We start from the raw sequence: 12,500 nt of genomic DNA, 5'->3' as shown, positions 1-12,500 counted from the left end.
ACCATAAGGTAAATTAAACATCATAGCGAAACTTGAACTGTTGCTAAATCGCTAAGGTGGTTGCTTGGGTACGCTCGACGCCCTCCTGCATCGTCCGACTTTTCCCCTAAAACCCGCACAACATAATGGTTTCCTCCCCAAGTTTTGACCTCAAGGCAAAGCTTTGGGCTTATAGAATTCTCACGCTTCGAGCTGTCAGTGATCTCTCTGCCGTGTTTTCAAGTATCCGCTCTTTGCGGTCGGGGGTATTTAAATGAAAAGCCCTATGCTTGGCAGTGAGGGCTTAACCCCCCTTCGCCTCCCCTCGGTTAACCTCCAAAAGGGGAATTTCTCCAGCTGGAAATTTCTGCTGCGTCAACACCCAGTATACCAGACAAGGAAGGGGAATTTTTAGGGCTCATTTAAATTTTGGGGGGTGTTTATACTGTTCTCAAATCTTAGCTCAGCGCGAGCCGTCCATCACCCGATACTTCTCAAGTTGGAAAGTGCGGAGAGAAGTGTCACACACCGGGGGGCTATTCGCTCAACTATTAAGAATGTCATGCCTAACAGCGCGGCTTTATTGTGTGTGCATGTCTCTCTCTCTTTCTCTGTCTGCCCCCTTAAGCTGGTCAGTTCCGTCTTCCTCCATTTTCTGCCGAGCTCGCCGACCGATGGGGTAGGAAGGGGAGCAAGCCCTCTTGTGTCGAGTCGACGCGCTTGACAACACGGCGTTTACGCCACTTCAGGTGCGACGTCAACAAACAAAAAAAAAAACTCCAGCTCATTGTCGGCTCAAATCCAGTCCATTAAAAAGAATAAGTCATTCTGTGATAAGATGACACGTTTTCCCTTCACTGCTCGCAATTAGTGTCGTGTGTAGTGATTTACACAAAGCGAAATTTCAATTTATATCAGCCTATACGGAATTGTCTTTTAAATGTTACCCGAGCGAGTGCAGGTGCACGCGACAGTAGATTATTCAAAAACTTTACTCGTTTCTGGACTAATGTTTCCTCTGGTTAACAAGTTGTTCGTCTGGCAAACCATGTGGGTAATATTCGACATCGGAAATAATTTAGATATCAGCGTTACAAAACTCGTCTCTTTGTTTCGCTGTGCTAGTTCCTAGCTGCGCCCTGAGATACGGCAAAAAGCCATAGCCATAAGGAATGCGCGAAAATATGGCCACAAATGTTCAGACTCCAGACAATATACCTGGGTGGCAGAATCTCCTTTTAGTATTTTAGGCTACCGTTTGTGTTAGAGTTACCGTTCCACGCGTAGTCAAAAGGATTATGACTGAACACAAACAAGATGTCTATTAAAGGCGTTAATAGATACGGTGTGAATTAACTGTCTCCTCAGAATGACTGGGCTTTGACTTGGAAGTTAAATGTTATTGGCATGTATAGCTAGTGATACCATTTAATAGATGCAACACCTACACAATTATTACAGCCCAGCATAAGACTTGATTTAGGACTTGTTTTGCCCTTGAAGCAGTTTTTGGCAACTTTGAGATTGCCAGTCTCACATCAAATAGACACTGTGTCTTTTGCATAGAAATGTGACTTTCAAGCCAGAGGCAGGTGTCTGACCCTACTAGCTCAAATAGAGGAAGAAGGAATAAAGTGCAGACTTTGCCCCCCTCCCATATCTGGACGATAGGCTATGTAATACATAAAATATAAACCCAAGGGGTGAGTCCCAAAATTAAGTCAAGGTGAACACTCTCTCTCTCTCTCTCTCTCTCTCTCTCTCTCTCTCTCTCTCTCTCTCTCTCTCTCTCTCTCACACACACACACACACACACACACACACACACACACTCTTTTTATGTCCTTTACGCCAGCTGGCTGCTCCAGTCTTTCTTGAGTCTCAGTAGCTTGTGTGGTGAGCTGGAGTTTATTTGTAAGCACTGAGGGAGTCGTGGGTAGAGGGTGTGTTTAGTTGGATGTTTGGTGGTTTGGTGTGGTTGTGTGTGTATGCACACGCTTGGGACCTGAGCCCTCTTTACCCCCACACCCCTGCCCCCACTTATCGGTGTTGACATCCTCTCAGGTGTGGTTGTTTTGTGTCAACAATGACCAGGGAGGCTAGGAACTTCTCTCTCTCTCTCTCTCTCTCTTTCTCTCTCTCTCTCTCTCTCTCTCTCTCTCTCTTTCTCTCTCTCACTTTTGCTGTCTCTCTTAGTCTGCCTCTTCTCTCTTCATCGCTTCTGTTCACTTTCTTGCATTTTCTCCCTCTTTCTCTTCATTATTTCATTATTACTCTCTCTGTCTTTTTTTCTTGTCTGTTACTTTCTGAGTGTGTGTGTGTGTGGGGGGGGGGGTACACAGGGAGGGCAGTTCAGAATTCCTCAGCCTTGGGGCCTGCTGGTTTGGTGCACATTGCAACTGTTTACTCACTCGCTCCCACCCTTCCAGCTAATTCCCACAAGTCAGAAAGTCAGTTTTTCCGCATTTACATATTTATTTAAAAATTTAAAATGACAAAATGCTAAAAGAATAGGTTGATAAATAGAACTCATCCACATGCTTTATTATGCAGTCCACAAACACATGTTTAATAAAACTACATAATGTCTGTTATGTGGCACAGAAAAAGAAACTTATTGCACACATTTGTTTTCTGAGATTTCTGAAGGTACAATAAAAAATGTCAGACTGAGAATAGAGATTGTGAAAGTTTAAAGTATAAAAACTGATAAACTAAAGCTTGTGAAAGCTTCACAGTAATTTCAGTGTACACAGTCACTATGTATTTATGTGTATTTTTCCACATATTAAATAAATTAGCTGTTTTGGTACTTACAAAGCTAGCCTTCTTCAGCACCTCAGACAGCTCCTCTAAAGGTGTAGTCCATGACAAGTTGTTGATAGTTGAACTCAACAGCCAATTAAATTACACCCCTTCCTCCCATGTTACTGAAGCAACATTCTGATTGGCTAGAATTATTGATAGTTTGGCCTGAGCCGTTAAGTTTCGTGTCAGGACTGTGTACGAATATATATAAGATTTTTATTTATTTATTTATTTATTTATTTTAGATGAGTGCACACGCTATAGCTATATACAGATAGCTACAGGACCACGGGGAGCAATCATCCTGATTTATTTTAAAGTGTAATGAATTGGAATTACAGACTGCACCTTAAATGTGACTGCATTGGTGGCTGTCGTCCTTAAGCTCTTGTCCCAATGGACAAATCAAAATCTAGTGGCATTCAAATTGAAGGAATCTCTGCATGTGATCAAATGGGGGACATACACAGTTATTCAGGCAAATCAAACTATCCGGTCCGTATTCAGAAAGCTATTTCTGGTAAATATGGTCTGTCTCGCTTCATGAGGTAGATTGTGCCTCATTATTTCAGTAAATCGAGTTGTATTGTAGGTTAGCAAATCAAAATGTGGCAGTCACACAATTTTATCACCCCTCGCAGTAACTACACATTTGGAATCCATTACGGGTCACATATATCAGGAGTGTGTTAAATAATAAACACATCACGTCATTTTGTAATTTGTTGTTTTCTTATAAATGGTTTATAAATCCCAAATATTTGAATAACATTTATTTTTATTCACAGATGTTTACTCTTCTAAAATGGAACATTTCTCAATGTGACTTTGTAGTCTTTCTGATAGAAAAGGCGTTATTACAAGTTGGTTTAAAGGCATAGTGCTTTATAATGTTTTTGCACATTGTATACTCCCATTTCTTGGCTTGTTTAGTGTTAAAGTTATTAGTTATTATGCCTCAGTGTCTCTCAGTGGAGACTCTGAATGTGTGGCTGCTGCTGGTGGGGTTTGTATATAATTATGAGACAGGTATCGCTCCGGCAAAGAGGCTGCCAGGGAGATAATGTTTAATAGAAATGTAGTCAAAGTGCAGTTTACACTGCATGTTTGTGTGAGTGTGTGTGTGTGTGTGTATGTGTTTTTTTCTGTTGACTTGTTTCGAGGGAAGCTGCGGTTGTTAATCTGAGCATTTTCACGGAAAGGGTCGTTTGGGGGAGGTGGTTGGTGGTAAGAGAGAGTGGAGAGAGAGGTGGGGGTGGAGGAGCTGGTGTCGGGTGGTACGCAGTGGTGGGTAGTGAGGATGGAGGTGGAGGTGGAGGATGTAGGGGGGCCGCAAGCTGGGGTGGATGCGGGGGTGGGGGGCTGTAGAGTGAGTGTGTGTGTGTGTGTGTGTGTGTGTGTGTGTGTAGGGGGGTAGCAGGCTGACACGACACAGCACGGCTTTGGGTGTATGTGGGCGGGAGAGAGAGAGAACGGGAGATAGAGATAGAGAGGCAGAGAGAGAGAGAGAGAGAGCTGGCGGCTGGCTGAGGGCTCCACTCCCTGGGCTGTAGGCTGCAGAGACGAGCAGAGAGAAGAGGAGAGGAGGGGAAAATAGAGGAGAGGAGAGGAAAAAAGGGGAGCAGAGAGGAGAGGAGAGAAGAGGAGAAGAGAGGAACAGAGAGGAGAGGAGTGAAGAGGAGAGGAGGGAATAAGTGAGGAGCAGAGAGGAGAGGAGAGGGGAAGAGGAAAAGAAAGGAACAAAGATGAGAGGAGAAGTGAGGAGCAGAGAGGAGAGGAGGGGAGAAGAGAAGAGGAGTAGAGAGGAGAGGAAAAGAGAGGAACAAAGAGGAGAGAAGGAGAGGAGGGGAGGGGAGAAGTGAGGAGCAGAGAGGAGGGGAGAAGAGAAGAGGAGAAGGGAGGAGAGGAGAAGAGAGGAACAAAGAGTAGAGAAGAAGAGGAGGGGAGGGGAGAAGTGAAGAGCAGAGAGTAGGGGAGAAGAGGAGAGGAGAAGAGAGGAACAAAGAGGAGAGGAGAGGTGGGGAGAGGTGGGTAGGGAAGGGGAGAAGTACACTGTGGCTAACAGGTTAGGGAGCGTCAGCTGTTGCAACACCAGGGGACTCAACTCACTCTGCACTCTTTTTCTCTGTTTCCTCACAAACCCAGTGCACTGTGTGTCTGTGTGTGTGTGTGTGTGTGTGTGTGTTTGTGTGTGCATGCGTGCGTGTGTGTGTGTGTGTCTGTGTGTGTGTGTGTGTGTGCGTGTGTGTGTGTGTGTGTGTGTGTATGTGTGTGTGTGTGTGTGTGTGTGTGTGTGTGTGTGTGTGTGTGTGTGCGCGTGTGTGTGTGTGTGTGTGTGTGTGTGTGTGTGTGGGTGTGTGTGCGTGTGTATGTGTGCAAAGCTGTGCAGCTAGAGATCTAGACAGATAAATCAGTCTCAATTCGTTGTAAGATATGGTGATAATATTCAGCAAAAGCGCCATTCTCCGGCCCCTTTCCCATTGCTCACCTCTTGTGCCTCCCCTGTGCACTTCAGCAGCAAGCCCTCCTCCAAGGCTGCTCATTCATATCACACACCTGTTTCACTCATTTGCAATAGAAAAGAGCCACGTGCTGCACGCACAATATGACAAAGACCAGGCAGCACACTGTTCACTTGGGGGTGGGGTGGTGTTGGGTGGAGGGGTAATTTTTTTACCCTGACAGAGACATGGGTGTGTTTTGTGTCAGTGTGCTTTTGTTTGACTACCCCTGACCCCGAACACACACACACACACACACACACACACACACCTCCATAACAAACAATCATTAAAATGGAACCTGTTAGCTCTTTTGTGTTGACAGGGCCACATACAGGTGCTCTTAATTCCCGCAAGGCAAGGGTGGGGGTGGGGGGTCTGAGAGAGAGAGAAAGGGAGGGAAGGATGGAGAGAGGGAGAGGGGGGGGCAAAAGAGAGAGAGAAGAGAAAGTGAGGGATTGAGTGGGGTGGCGAGAGAAAGAGTGGGTGCGAAAGAGAAAGAGTAAGAGGGAGTGAGAGAGAGAGAGAGGAGGGTAGGGTGAGAGAGTGGGAGTGAGGGATAGAGAGAGAGAGAGGGAGAGATATGGTGGGGGAGGGTGTTGGACTGACAGCTGTGTCTCTTAGCCACTTAGACGTGTTCATCCCGGTGGATTAGGCTCCGTGTGCAGGTTATAGCGGAGACGCCCCGGGCACACACTGTCCTCAGGTGCCACCTAAATATTTCAACGGATGCCCCGCTTGGGTGTGTATGCATGCACAGCCACAGGCCCTGGGGGGTTAGGACATGGGTGGGAGTATGTAGGTGTGTGTGTGTGTGTGTGTGTGTGTGTGTGTGTGTGTGTGTGTGTGTGTGTGTTTGTGTTTGTGTGTGAGTGTGTGTGTATGTGTGTGTGTGTGTGTGTTAGTGTGTGAGTGTGTGTGCCTGTCTGTGTGGGTGTGTTTGACTCTATGTGTGTGTCTGTGTGTGTGTGTGTGTGTGTGTGTGTGTGTGTGTGTGTGTGTGTGTGTGTGCACAAAGTGTGACTGTGTGTGTGTGTGTGTGTGTGTGAGAGAGAGAGAGAGAGAGAGAGAGAGAGACTGTGTGTGTGTGTGTGTGTATGTGTGTGTGTGTGTGTGTTAGTGTGTGAGTGTGTGTGCTTGTCTGTGTGGGTGTGTTTGACTCTATGTGTGTGTCTGTGTGTGTGTGTGTGTGTGTGTGTGTGCACAAAGTGTGACTGTGTGTGTGTGTGTGTGTGTGTGTGTGTGTGTGTGTGTGTGTGTGTGAAAAGAAAAAAAAACTCTTGGAAATGAGATAGTGGGTCTGCATGTTAGTTGCTCAGAACTGACACTCCTAAGCAGTAACAGAGGATGTGGTCAATGTGTGGATCAGTCTCCATCTCCCTCACACCCCCACCCCCACCCCTCTCTCTATCTATCTTTTTATCTTGTCTTTTTCCCTCTACCCTTCCCCCTTTCTCTCTCTTTTTTACCTGTTTCTTCTTTTCCTCCCTTATACTTCTTTTCCTCCTTTTCTTTATTTATTTCTCCTTATTTTCTTTATTCCGTTTTCATTCATCTATCGTTCGTAGATTTCAACAGTGACTTTCTCTCAGTAGCTTCACACACACACACACATGCACACACACAATCACACACATACATACACACGCACACACGCACACACACACACACACACACACACACACACACACACACACACACACACACACACACACACACACAAGCACAGGATTGAGATCAGAAGGGGCTTGCTTAGGCTTAAGCGCCTTGCTCCGTGTAAGGGTCACTCCTGCCGTATATGGCCTGGCTCCCTCACACATAGTGATAAAATATGACATGTAACACACACGCACACACAAACACGCACACGTAACCACTCTGCTTTGTCCCTCTTAAGCAAAAAGAAGGGGAGAGAGAAAGATTGGCAGAGAGCTAGAAAAACATGTAGAAGTGAGTGTGGAGGAAAATGGAGATAAAAAAGATGGAGTGATACAGAGAGGTAGAGAGAGAGAGAGAGGGTGAGGGAGAGGTTGAGAAGACTCAGCTCATCCCTATACCCCTTACACTAACCCTGCTCTCCTCAAGTGGGAGGGAGGCCAGCCTCCTTGTCCCTGGCTGTGGGTTTAAGCCTGGGATGCCCTGGCTCTTAGCGCCGCATTAGCAGGCGTGCTAAACCCTCACTAGTTAAACCCGTCTGCCAAGGGAGGCCGTCCTCTGCTCACACCAGGGAGGTGAGGATGTGTGTTTGTGTGTGTGTGTGTGTGTGTGTGTGTGTGTGTGTGTGTGTGTGTGTGTGTGTGTGTGCTTGTGTGTTTCACAGCCAGCGAATGAGCTCTGTTCAATTCTGTTCTGTGAGAATGATGTTGAATATTCACAGAATTGTACTGAACTACGCTGAATTATACAACAAAAAAAATGTGAACAGAAAAGATCCATCCTTGTCATTTGAAAGAATCTGCAATATCTGTGCTCATACAAAGATTCCTTCTCTTCAGTCCTTGTATTCACATATGAATCCATTCAATTCACATCTTTAGCCCTAGTCATGCAGTCCACTATTTATACATTGACCGCTTTCCTTTTCCAGTGAAGTCGTTGAGCTTTTTCTATGTTGCGATAAAATAATTGTGTTCAGCATACTGTATATCGTTACTGCTGCTTTTGGAACAGTAATGCATGGACTGCAAATTGCACATGCACTTTTGACATCTTACTCTTTAGACATTTTCAACAAATGCACCTTATCCTGCAGACAAAGCTTATTATATCAGTGTACATATTCATAAATATGAAAAAGCATGTGTTCTTTTTTTGGTGAAATGCAGTGACTGCTTGTTTTATTTGAATAAGCAGTTAAAAGATTTTTTATTGTCTCTGTGTGTGATTTTAAGTACCACTCTAACCAGGGGAGAGAGCTTGTACCTGCATTAACCTAAGCCTGTATCCTTAATGATCTGACCTGCACACAACACTTTACCTTCCATCAAGATATCCTGTTACATATATAGTTGCCTTTTTAAAAAGCGAAATGTCATTTAGAAACTGTCGGGAGCTCTGGCCTTTTGTGTGGATGGCTGTTTGCGTTGCGGTGCCCCAGGTGAGTCAGAGGTCATATACTCCATGTCCGCGGTCCCCCTCGATTGGCTCAGCTGGATGGAGCTGGACACAGTTCTGGGCTCTCTGTGTGCTCTCCGCGCGCGCTGTTTATTTTCGAGAGGAGGGTTTAGTCTGTGTCCATAGTCTCGCTCTCTGCCCCCCTTGTTTGGCGGCCAGACACTAACCAGTAAAGGGTGGGTGGAGGCCGCGGAGATGCAAACTGTTTTTTTTTGCCTCCTCCACACTATTCTCTTTTTCAAAGAGAGAGAGAAAAACAACCCTTGTATGTGTGTGTGTGTGTTTGTGTGTGTGCTACGTTGTGGTGATGGTTAGGGTTTCTTTGTGCTTTTGGTTTTGGTGTGTGTGTGTGTGTGTGTGTGTGTGTGTGTGTGTGTGTGTGTGTGTTTGTGTTTGTGTGTGTGTGTATGCACATGTGTGTGTGTGTGTGTGTGTGTGTGTCTGTGTGTATGTATGAATGTGTGTGCGCACCTGTGCCTTTCTGACTTCATTGGGGACTCGGAAAAAGTGGTTCCGTTAGTCTGAATCTCTGTGCTGAAGCCTCAGCCTCTCTCAGTTAGCCTGTAGTAAAAAACAGAACAGGGAGATCTCTTTTCTTTGTGCGCTGTTGCCAAACCACGTGGCGGTGTGATTGTCTGATCTGCATTAGTCTATTATCACGGGGGATGGAAATGCATCCGGGAGTTCATCAGGAAAGTGCTAAAGTGCTGTTAACAGGGCCTGTTTAACATTCAAGCTTTTCCCTGCTCAACATACAATTATTCTGCTCCCTCGCTATTAGTGTGTTGAGTTTTGCCATGGCGTTCTAATTGAGTTGATTTAACGTATGCGAGATCAACTTGTTTTCATTAATTAGTTGTGTCACGAAAGTGCCATTTGGATATAGAACATGCTTGTGGTGCGAACAGTAGAATTCTTTTCTACTATTTTCTTTATGTATTTTTAAACCTGCTGCATGGCAGAACAGTGTGAATGTGAACGGTAAATGTCGAGTTTTTCGCCGTAAATGAAGCTTTCCCAGCGCTGTGGTTTGGACAGGTGACATTGCCATCCCCATGTGTCAGTGAATGCTCTGATGCAAACCATGTCTCATAATATAACGACTGCAGTCATACCAGCACCTCAGCCAATCATGCCACAATCTGGGATATGTATAACCAACCTCCTTATGTAACCGTTAGAGGTTGTTTAGGCCTAATGGAAATAGAAATATTTTTGCGGCAAGTACTAAGCAAAAATGAATCAGTTAGAAAACCCAGCTTGGAATTAAAACCATCATTATGCGACCACATGTATGGTTGAAGAATGAAAACACAAAAAACATAAAATGACACATCTTTTAGCCTTAAGAAGGTCTGAGGGTTGGGTTAGGGGCTAGAAGTGGGACATGTGGCCCTGGTGGCCTCTCCAGCTCCCATTTTCATTTGTGCCATGACAAAATAAGCTTGCCAATCCCTCCCCAGCTCCAGATCCCATGCCATGCTCTTGCTCCACGCTGGCACCATTGAGCCAGACCATCAGGCCAGGCGGCCGCAGAGCCGGAGAGCGCTACACTCCTTCTTTTTTACACAGTTTTTACACAGTTTGTTTCAATGAAATATTCTGGGGAGCAGAAAATGCTTAGTGCTGCTTACATGATTCACTTTTTCTCCGGTTCACTGTTTTACCTTCACTTTTTACACAGTTGTTTTTTAGCTGTTCCTTGTGTAGTGTGATGTACAGATCATATCACACAGCTGATAGAGAAACATGCAAACCTGCCAGGATTCATGAAGCACATTCGACTGTACCCCAAGATACTTTGTATAACTAAATTACAAAGAAACATGTCCGCTCTCATGGATTTGCCAGTCATATTTGAACGAGTAATTAATTGAGTGTTGCCGTTATGGGGTGCCACTGGGCTGTTGCCAGGGAGTTTTTGCGTCTGAAACGGTGGTGCAGTCACATCCTCTCTCTGTGGTCACCGAAGTGTGTGGTTCCTCCTAAAACATTATGTAGTTAGTGGAAAAAAAAAAGGTGTGACTACTTCCAAAACTGAAGTTCTGCAAAAGAGCTAACGTTTTCTGTAGCGTACCTGTTTTCTGTGTGAGGGTGCATTAACGTTAACATTGAATGTCAAAATAAAATGGCTGAATGGACTCCACTTAGGTCCTGGTTGGGCGCTGGTGCACACAGTGATACCGGCCTGTTGCCTAATGCCTAGCACTGAGCACCCGATAGCATATAGACAATTTATGGCCAAACTTATGCGCTTTCTCCCAAAAGTGTTACTTCAAATTCCTTGTTTGTTGACGCAAACCTGGCCAATAAAGCTGATAATTCTGATTCTGCTCATTCTCCCCGGAGGCAAAAAAAGAATGGGGGAGTGAGTACAGCAGAATCTTCTCCCAGCGTCTCCTCTTTTTTCTAGCTCCTTCTCTTGCACCCTAATTTTTTCACCCCCCCCCCCCACATTTTCTCATCTCTTCTCTCTCCTTGCTTCTCTCCCTCTCTCTATCACTCTCTCTCTCTCTCTCTCTTTCTCTCTGTCTCTCCCTCTCTCTCCCACTTCCTGGAGCTGTCTCAGTGAGTGAGTAAGTGAGTGAGTGTGTGTGTTGGTTGGACACATGATCCTGCCGCCTCACAATGTGGGAAGGTGTGACTCTCTTTAAAATTAGGTTTGTGAGGTGGGCGGCAGCACTGGTGTCGGCGGCAGTGGTGGTGGTGGTGGTGTTGCCGGTGACAAGGGATCGTGATTATCCATAGCAACACACTGGCCCCTTTGTCTGAGTTTACGGCGGAGATTCACACGACGCAGTTGAATGTGTGTGTGTGTGTGTTTGTGTGTGTGTGTGTGTGTGTGTGTGCGTGTGTGCGTGTGTGCGTGTGTGTGTGTGCATGTGTGCGTGTGTGCGTGTGTGTGTGCGTGTGTGCGTGTGTGTGTGTGTGTGTGTGTGCGTGTGTGTGTGACATGCAGAGACAGAGTGAGGGTGTCTGTGCAAATAGGAATACAAGTGTGTGTGTGTGTGTGTCAGTGATAGGGCCACTCAAGCAGGTGACAATTCAACGCCCCGGAGAGAAACGGAGAGAGAGGGAGAGAGGGAGATGGAGGGAGAGATGGAGGGAGGGGGGAAAAGATGGAGAAGATCGGACCGGACAGAAGGGAACAGGACAGGAGAGGACAGGAGAGAAGTGCGTGGTGATGGGCTTGTCCGATGGAAACGCGCGCGTTATCAATCATTGACACTCGTGGCCTCTAGCAACGCAGCTTACGCCACTCGACTAGTCAAAGACGCTCAAGATCAACCGGCGCTCTGAATAGGGGGAGCCCAAAAAACTCCCAGCGTCATACTTAACCGATGTTTACAGCCGGAGTTAGTCGGCGTGACTTTTAAAGTCTTTTGCCCTCTCTGTGGCTCAAACAAACAAACAAACAAAGATGCCCACTGAGTTTTAACCTCAGGCCAGCGTAAAAACTAGCAGAGCTGAGAAACCGCCCGAGAGTGCCCGATCGATCGCTCTGGTAATGCTGGTAAAATCTCTCAAAGCAATTAAGAGCTCTACTTACTCTCTCTCTCTCTCTCTCTCTCTCTCTCTCTCTCTCTCTCTCTCTTCTATTCCTTTTTATTCCCTCTCTTACAAACTTCTATGTCCCTCCCTCCATCTATTTTTTTCTTCTGTATTTGCCTCTGTTTGTAAGAGTGTCTATATATAGCCTGGCTCTTCCTTTCGTCTACAGATGCCTTCATCTCTCTCTCTCCCTCTCCCCCCATCTCTGTCTCTCTCTTTCTCTCTCTCTCTCCTGTCATCTCTCTCTCTCTCTCTTTCTCTAGAGTAAGGCCACAGGTGCTCACAAAGGCCTGCCTGTCACTGGTCATGCTCAGAACACACTGTGAGAAGAATAGGAGCTTCACAGAGACATACACTACTCAGAACTTAAAGACACACACACACACACACACACACACACACACACACACTTCATAGTATATCAGATGGCAGGCAGACACACACACGCACACACGTGAACACACACACACACACACACATGTGAACACGCACACACACGTCCACACACACATATGCACACACAGTGCTGTCTGAGAAATTCTTTGC

The 12,500-nt window shown here is 45.9% G+C and overlaps 1 protein-coding gene across 2 annotated transcripts in view; it reads left to right on the top strand.

The window, feature by feature from the left end:
• The window catches only part of zbtb46 (zinc finger and BTB domain containing 46), an 89,208-nt gene that overhangs the window by 848 nt on the left and 75,860 nt on the right, over window positions 1-12,500 (top strand). The window lies entirely within an intron of this gene.

Source organism: Alosa sapidissima, chromosome 7 (genome assembly GCF_018492685.1).
Source record: "Alosa sapidissima isolate fAloSap1 chromosome 7, fAloSap1.pri, whole genome shotgun sequence".
NCBI classification, from domain to species: Eukaryota; Metazoa; Chordata; class Actinopteri; order Clupeiformes; family Clupeidae; genus Alosa; species Alosa sapidissima.
Note: the sequence above shows the minus strand (reverse complement) of the source record. Positions and strands in the feature narration are given on the sequence as shown.